We start from the raw sequence: 7836 nt of genomic DNA, 5'->3' as shown, positions 1-7836 counted from the left end.
AAACCATGTTTTGAGATTATTTACCAAAGTGTTTAGGTTTGAGATACCGGATAGGTGAATGCGCCAATTGAAAAGGCGTAATAGTGTTAATATTAGGTGTATGCACCATTTCATTTGGCTTGCCCTAATTGGACAAGCATTTGCGCCAAATAAAATGGCGCATTAGGCTAGGGTTTTTTTGTTTAAGCCATTCCAAATGGCGCATTAGGTTTAGGGTATTTTTTATTTTTTATTTAATTTTTATATTAACATTAAGAAACACATGTTTTGACAGCCGGTAGTAGAAATAGAAACAAAGGGTCTATATAAAATACCGGAAATAACAAATTTTATTAATGTTAGGGTTTGGGTACAACGAAAACAACTGATTATGGAAAACCTAACAAAAAGCCTAATGTCTTCCATCGCCAAGATAACCATTTGTTCCGCACGAAGGTCTTGTTATCACACGTCGAGCGCGGTCGTTGACGTTGCCGTGAACCCTAGGACCAACCCTACCACCCCTACCAGCCCTACCCCTTCGTGGTTCTTGTTGGGATTGTGTAGCTGGGACTGTAAGTGTGTTGTTCCGGTGGTCGCTGTCAATGAATTCATCAACGCCACCATAATTTCCCAGAAACCGACAATCGTAAAGTCAGTTACCCAATCCCTCAAAAGTATTAAATGGTGGTGGGGGAGTAGGTTGGGATACAACTTCTGAAAAGTAACACTCAACAACACTTGTACTACCTTGATAAAGCCCAAATTGATTGGACGGTGTTGCAAACCCAAAGGGTGTACCGTAAACCCTAAACCTTAAACCATAAACCTTAAACCCTAAATTCACAACATCTATGTTAATAGCATAAAACTGCAAATTACATATGCCAAAAAAATAACTATGGCTATATTGAAATATCCGAAATATGCATGTCTCTGGATCTGTAGCGTTAATGACATCAAAGTCGTAGAATGGATCCGCATTAGATCGAAAATCATCTTTCAAACTGAAACAAATGAACACCGCACAAAGACGGATAAACAAAAAATACTGCACAAAAACAGGAAATCAAAACAAACAACGATGTATTAAGAAGACGAAATCATAAAAAAAACTAAATATATGTGAGAATTACTTATTTAATTAATAGAAAAACAAGAACGATTTGGAAGGGTGGTTTTGGATCAAAATCAATCCTAAATCACCTCTCTCAAAGAGATAAAAAAATTGAAAAGAAAAAAAATGACGACAACTCTTAAAGAAGTGTTGAAAAATATTATGGTGTTATAGTATTTTGCGTCAACAAATATCTTGTATTTAAAAATAATAGTATACATTGTACTATTAAAAGAAACTAGTGTGTATACACGTGCGAGGCACGGGATAAAATTTCTTATTCAAAAAAACCACCTTATAATTATTCACGGTTTACAAATGAAGTTATGATAACATAAAAATAAGTGGATAAGTTATTAGAAGTACATATAAAATAATAATTTAACTATTTAATAAGTAATGATTATATAATCTCTATTGTAAAGAAAGATTTGATTGTATTACTGGAAATGATTGAAACATTTATAAAAATGAAACATTAGTCTTCATGATGATGACTGTTCAGCTGAGGCTACTTCAGGTACACATTGACCAGAAGGTGTGTCTAACCAGAAGGTGTGTCTGACTAGAAGCTGTGTCTATGAACAACTTTGATATTAACTCATTCACTATGATATAATCTACATTATCTAAATCATAATAATTATATTGATTCAAGGTTACTTTTATCAAACATTTGAGACAGCTCACCAATAATGATACATATAATAGGTATTAACTTGAAAATGATGAAAATATGATCCATATATTACAAAATTTTTTTAACCGATATTCTTTCATACAAAGGAAAAAATTACAAAAGGTATAATCACCATAAGTATATTGTTGAGTACACTCTTTTAATTTTTCTAAATTCACAAATTTTGATACAAATGAGTCCATAGCATTAGTAAAATTCTCTTCTACACTCTCTGAAAGAATTTCTTGTCATCTGCATACATGTCTAAAAATAAGTCCAAAAATATTATATTATATTAAATTAATAAAAATATTGATTAAAAAGAGATGTTACGATTTATATATTTAAATCAAAATAATTATAATTAAATATTTTTAAAAATATATTAAAATAAATTCTATAAAATTAATTAAAATAATTAAGATATAAATATAAATTTGAGAATAACTAAAAGTCAGTAATTCCCCTTTATGTGTATTTATTATATTGAGAATTCAAATTTTGAATAAAAATCAATTTTTAGAATTAAAAAAAAATCATAATATTTTAGTTATAGCAAAGTTTCTTTTATTAGTAACTTTAAAAATAGTAAGGAGTGTAATATTTTGACACTTAGCAAATTTTCTATAAAACTCTTTTGTTTAATTATTATTTATGATGTGAAAATATCATTTTGGATATCATTAAATCAAACATTAATTATTGGTCCAATGAAACATCTTCCATAGTTTTTTTTTTTTGTTTGAAAATTATTAAGAGTTACTTAAAATATACATGGTATTTATCTCCTAATAAAATACATATTAAATATCTCTATTTACATACTTTAATGAAATTGAGGTACATGACTAATTTGCTATAAGTTGGCAGACATATTTTGTTTCAATCAAATATATTTTGTAAGTTACAATTTATCAAGAAAAAGTTACTACTTAAAAAAAAAATATTTTTGGTTAAAGATTTTTAAATAATGTATAATGGAATTGGGGCAAACACTAATTGAAAAATATTATTTTATAATTAGCGACTAGTTTTCAATTAAGACATAAAAAAGCATAGCAAATATGGTACAAGGACGTAGTTAGAAATTTTGAGTAATAGAGGCAATATTACATATAAATTTATGATATTTTTATCTTCAAATCAAGAAAATAAATTAAGTGTTTGAAATAATTTATTAATTAAAATATTATACTCAATATTTAAAAAAAAATAAAACATTTGCAAAATTTAGGTGAAAAAACTATACATAACTTTATTAGATAGATAATGGTTTTGCATTATTACACTCCTATATGCCATTTGAAACACATAGTAGTTCTAAAAAGAAATGAAAATTAAGTGGGTGACACACGTGAAATTATATGAAAAATTAATTTGGGACAAGCGAAATAAAACTACTAAAATCACTAATAACACTTCTTTCGGTATTTGAAAAAGTAAAAAATAAAAGGACTAATGTAATTTCTGTATTTCAAAAAGTAAATTAAGTGGGGGACACATGTGAAATTACTTATTGCACAAAATTAAATACTTAATGAGCAAAGAATTTGTGATTCCACATCATTCTTGACTAAGCCTACATGCCTTTTAAAGATTTAATAAAATATACTACTTATTGGAGAGTAAATATATGACATAAATAAAGTCTGTCATCACATGATGCAGTAGTTCATGTAAAGCATAATTATTACAATATTCTTTACCGCTTTTTAAAAAAAAGGCGAAAACTAAGCAAATACAATTAACAAGTTGTCATCACATTCAAAACGTAAACGCAGAAGATACGCCAAAACTCGAAATTATATTACGACGCCAAAATGCAAACGCAAGAGATGAATTTGAAAGTACTAATAATATCTTCTTTTGTTTCTTTTTCACCATTTTCTTTTCATCACCTTCTCTATTATATAAACATTTCTCTTCTCCTCTACTTCCATTATTCTAAACTATTATTCTCCTATTTAACTCCCCCTCTCTATCACTTTCATCTCATAATACATTCTATTATGTTCCAAATATGATATTTTCTAGTCTGTTTTTATTCATTTTCATCTTTTTAATATTTCTTTCTTCTACTTGTTGAAGTGACAAAATAACGAGGTTATCTACTCAGCCAAAAGTAAAATTCAACCAACATGCAGGTTACATCACCATTGATGTAAACCACTGAAAGAAAACTCTTTTACTACTTTGTGGAGGCAGAACCTCAGGATGAGTTTTGTGGCGGGATGATTTTTTTGCATCCACAAAGTAGTAGAAGAGTTTTCTACCGTGATTTACATCAATGGTGATGTAACCTGCATGCTGGTTGAATTTTACTCTAGACTAAGTAGGCAACCTTGTTATTTTGTCACTTCCATAAATAGAAGAAAAAATTATGAAAAAGATAAAAATGAATACAAACAGGCTAGGGAGAGTCATATTTGGAACAAAATATAATGTATTATGAGATAGAAGTGGTAGAGAGGAGGAGAGTTAGACTGAGTATAATAATTTAGAATAATGGAAGTACAGGAGAGGAGGGTGTTTATATAGTAGAGAAGGTGAGAAGAAAATATGGTGAAAGAGAAACAAGATGTTATTAGTACTTTCAAATTAATCTCTTGCGTTTGCATTATAGCTCTGACCAAATGCTTTTTAACCTGACTTTTGATTGCGACTTCGAATTTTATTTCTAGGATGAGTTGTGCAAGCTGAGTTTTAAAGTGACCTGAAGACAGTCAAACAAAGAATCATTATTTAACAAAATCTAAAAAGAAAATAAAAAATCATTAAACACAAATATTACCTGCATAGCTCTTTCATGCAATGAAGAACTCATTTGTCTTGAACTCTAGGAATTTGTTGAATTAATGCCGAAGGAAAACAAGTTGATCCCTTGCTGAAAATCACAAGAGTTAGTAATGACAAATTTTATAGCATAGATAAAATAATATAAAAATTTCTAAAGTAAAAGTGTATTACCTGTCATTTCATGAGTAATAAGCAAATGTCAGAAGTCAGAACTGTTGGTGGAGTAAGAAAAACCAACTCCAGCAGAAGAATCAAGATAAAGCATGTTTGCCACTGTAATAATAATATTTTACGATAACTTTATTAGAGATTTTATTAATACTAATAAATTGATATTGTATAGATAAATTTTATTAATAATAAAATGTTAGATTTTACACAACATGTAATATAACATAAATTCAATTACATTATTTATGAACAAATTACTTAGATAATTACATTAATCATATTATAATTTATACAAATATATTTTTTACACACAATTAACCAATTTTGATTTAATTGTAGTTTACTTAACTATTTTATATTTCAAAATTGATTAACCAATTTCTCAAAAGTGTTAACCAACGTTTTATATACCATTAATTATTTTTATTTCACATGTAATTTTCTTTACATTTTAATTTACTTCCATTTTTAATGTCTAAAAATTAACTAACCAACTTCCGAGATGTATTAGCCAACGTGTCAGATCAAATTTCCCAAATTTGTAACACTTGAAATTTCCTTCATATTTTGTGAGAAAATTATTAACCAATATCTAAAATATATTAACAACGATTTCCATACAATTAACCAGTTTCATATTTTGGTGTTTAAGAATTTATAAATGTTCATAAACAAAAAAAAATTTTAAATTTTAAATTCACAACAATATTTTTGTAAATTGTAAATTCTTTTAAAATATAATTTGTATCCTATATTTCTACTCATTTCTCATAAATATTAAATAATTATATTATTCTTTATTACAAAGTTAAATCCAAATCACAATAAACCAGAAATAAAGTGGAATAAAGGGTGAAAAAAATTAAGAAACAAAAAACATGAAAGAAAAATATGATTGAAAGAATGGAGAAAGTTACAGTAAAAGAGATGAGAGCTTCCACAGATGTTGAAAGAAAAGAAAGTGGATTAGAAAAGAGAAAGAAGGTGAAAGATAAAAAGATAAGAAAGAGAAAATCTCAAGTCGGGTCACTTGTTACTCTTTTTTTCTATGCAAAATTAAATACTATAAAAAAATCATTGTTACTTTTTTTCTATACAAAATTAAATAATATTAAACTCATGTACTCCATTTATGAATTAGTAGTATACAGTGTAGTAGGTGTTACTATTTTTGTTCTTTTAGATTTTTTTCTAAATGCTGGTAAATTGGCATTCTATAAATTATCTTTTAGTTTTCTTATTTTTATTTAGTTAATATTTAAATAGCAAAACAAAGATCATGGTACAGTACCTTTCACCCCTTGCCAAAATATAATTTTGATCTCTCTATTTTTACTTGCTAACATTTTTTTTCTTTTTTAAAAGTTTTTAGTTTTTGCTTCTATCTTATGTTTTAGAACTAAGAATTAATTACGTGATAAATATAAATATATTTTGACATGAAAAACAAACAATTAATTTAGATTTGATGTAAAATTTAATATTAATTTAGTTAAATTATAATATGACAGTCAATTTAGAATAAAAAGTACTTTTTTTCACTCTCTTCTGATCCAGTCATCAGTATCACTAATTTTTTTATGTTGTAGTTTGAAAATAATATTTATTTTGTTTCTCTATTGTTTTTTCTCTCTCCAAGCTATTTATTTTTTATTCTCTTTTTGTTTTCAGTTAAAGTCATTTAATTGAATAAATTTTAAGTGAACTATCTTTGATTTAAAAAATATAAATAAAAATCAGTATTTATACTGCTCCTAAATTTTATAGAAAACGGTTTTTAAGAATTGTTGGATGTTATAAATCTAATCCATAGAAAACCAAAAGTTTAAAAGATTGAAAATTAAAATTGAAGTAAAAATCACCTTTAATCCATTTCAGCTCTGACGAAATGCTTTTTGACCTTACTTTTGATTGTGGGTTTGAAAGACTCATACTGACCAAATACTCTAATAGTAGAGCACTTAAGTCCTACAGTCATAAAATTAAAAAAAAAAAATTACTTAATAAGACAAAAATGGACCAAAGAGTTTTAATATAGTATCTGAAAAAAAGTAAGACAAGAATTCTCTTAATCTCACATGGAATATGTACAATTATCAGTAGCTTTGAAGGCAACGGATCGACAAAAACAACACAAGCAACATGAAAATGGTTGAGAGAAAAACAAAGTACCAGTAGATTTGAAGGCAACGGATCCAGATCACGACTTGGTAATGGTGGTGCGGATCGGTCAAACTCATAGTTGCATAAATGAGAGAACAAGAATATTGTTGTCACGGTTGTTGGTTGTTGTTGAGTTTGTGTTAGTGTTGAAATGAGAAGTAGATCCAGTTTTGTTAACGGATCGGATATGGTGAATTAGGGAGGTTGTTTTAGTGGTTATCCAGTGGAAGTAGGTTGTGTTTTTGGCCAGAGAGAAAGTGGAAGAAGGTGATACCTACGTGAAGGAAAAGTGAAAGAGAAATGTTATTGGATGAAAGTAAGTGAGAGCATCTGGAATAAACAAAGCTTGTTCTCTCCCACATTATCAATTAATGCACATATATATACTCCAATTATGACTAATAAAATAAATGAAAGAAAAAAAAAACCAAAATGTATTCATGATGTAAATGTAGGAGAAAATTAAGAAAATCTAAATAATTAAAAAAAATTATTTATTTTGATAAAAAAAAATAAAAGAAAAAACAAATAAATGTAATGATACTACTATCTTGTCCAAATAATTCAAATAAAGTTTGAAACTTTATTGAAAATGTTTCGTAGTTCGGTCACATGGCATGCAGGAGATTGTACTAGATGTTTATTCACTATATGAGTTAATGCTGTATTTGACTAGCTTTTCTTTTTAAGTTTGTTTCTCATGCATTTCGAGATTTTTTCAATTTATTTATTCAAATATTAAACCGCTAGAAAATTAACAATCACGTAGAATAAAATTTTATTTTAAAAACCTATTTACATTACTGAAACTAAATATAATTACAATATCTTATATTTAATTTCTTAATTTATAATATATATTTTAAAGTTTTTTAATTAATATAAACATAATTTATTAAATATAAATTTTAACATTAAAACTTATAATCAA

The 7836-nt window shown here is 26.9% G+C and overlaps 1 long non-coding RNA gene across 1 annotated transcript; it reads right to left on the bottom strand.

Moving 5' to 3' along the window:
• Positions 1–3140: 3140 nt before the first annotated feature.
• Positions 3141–7254, bottom strand: LOC131599108 (uncharacterized). The gene is made up of 5 exons (XR_009282561.1): positions 6915–7254; positions 6605–6710; positions 4743–4844; positions 4567–4659; positions 3141–4488 (listed from the first exon to the last, which is right to left on the bottom strand). It is a non-coding gene; the product is annotated as an uncharacterized LOC131599108 (long non-coding RNA).
• Positions 7255–7836: the final 582 nt, after the last annotated feature.

The sequence above is a fragment of the Vicia villosa genome, linkage group LG4 (assembly GCF_029867415.1).
Source record: "Vicia villosa cultivar HV-30 ecotype Madison, WI linkage group LG4, Vvil1.0, whole genome shotgun sequence".
NCBI classification, from domain to species: Eukaryota; Viridiplantae; Streptophyta; class Magnoliopsida; order Fabales; family Fabaceae; genus Vicia; species Vicia villosa.
This window is presented reverse-complemented; position numbering and strand designations above follow the sequence as displayed.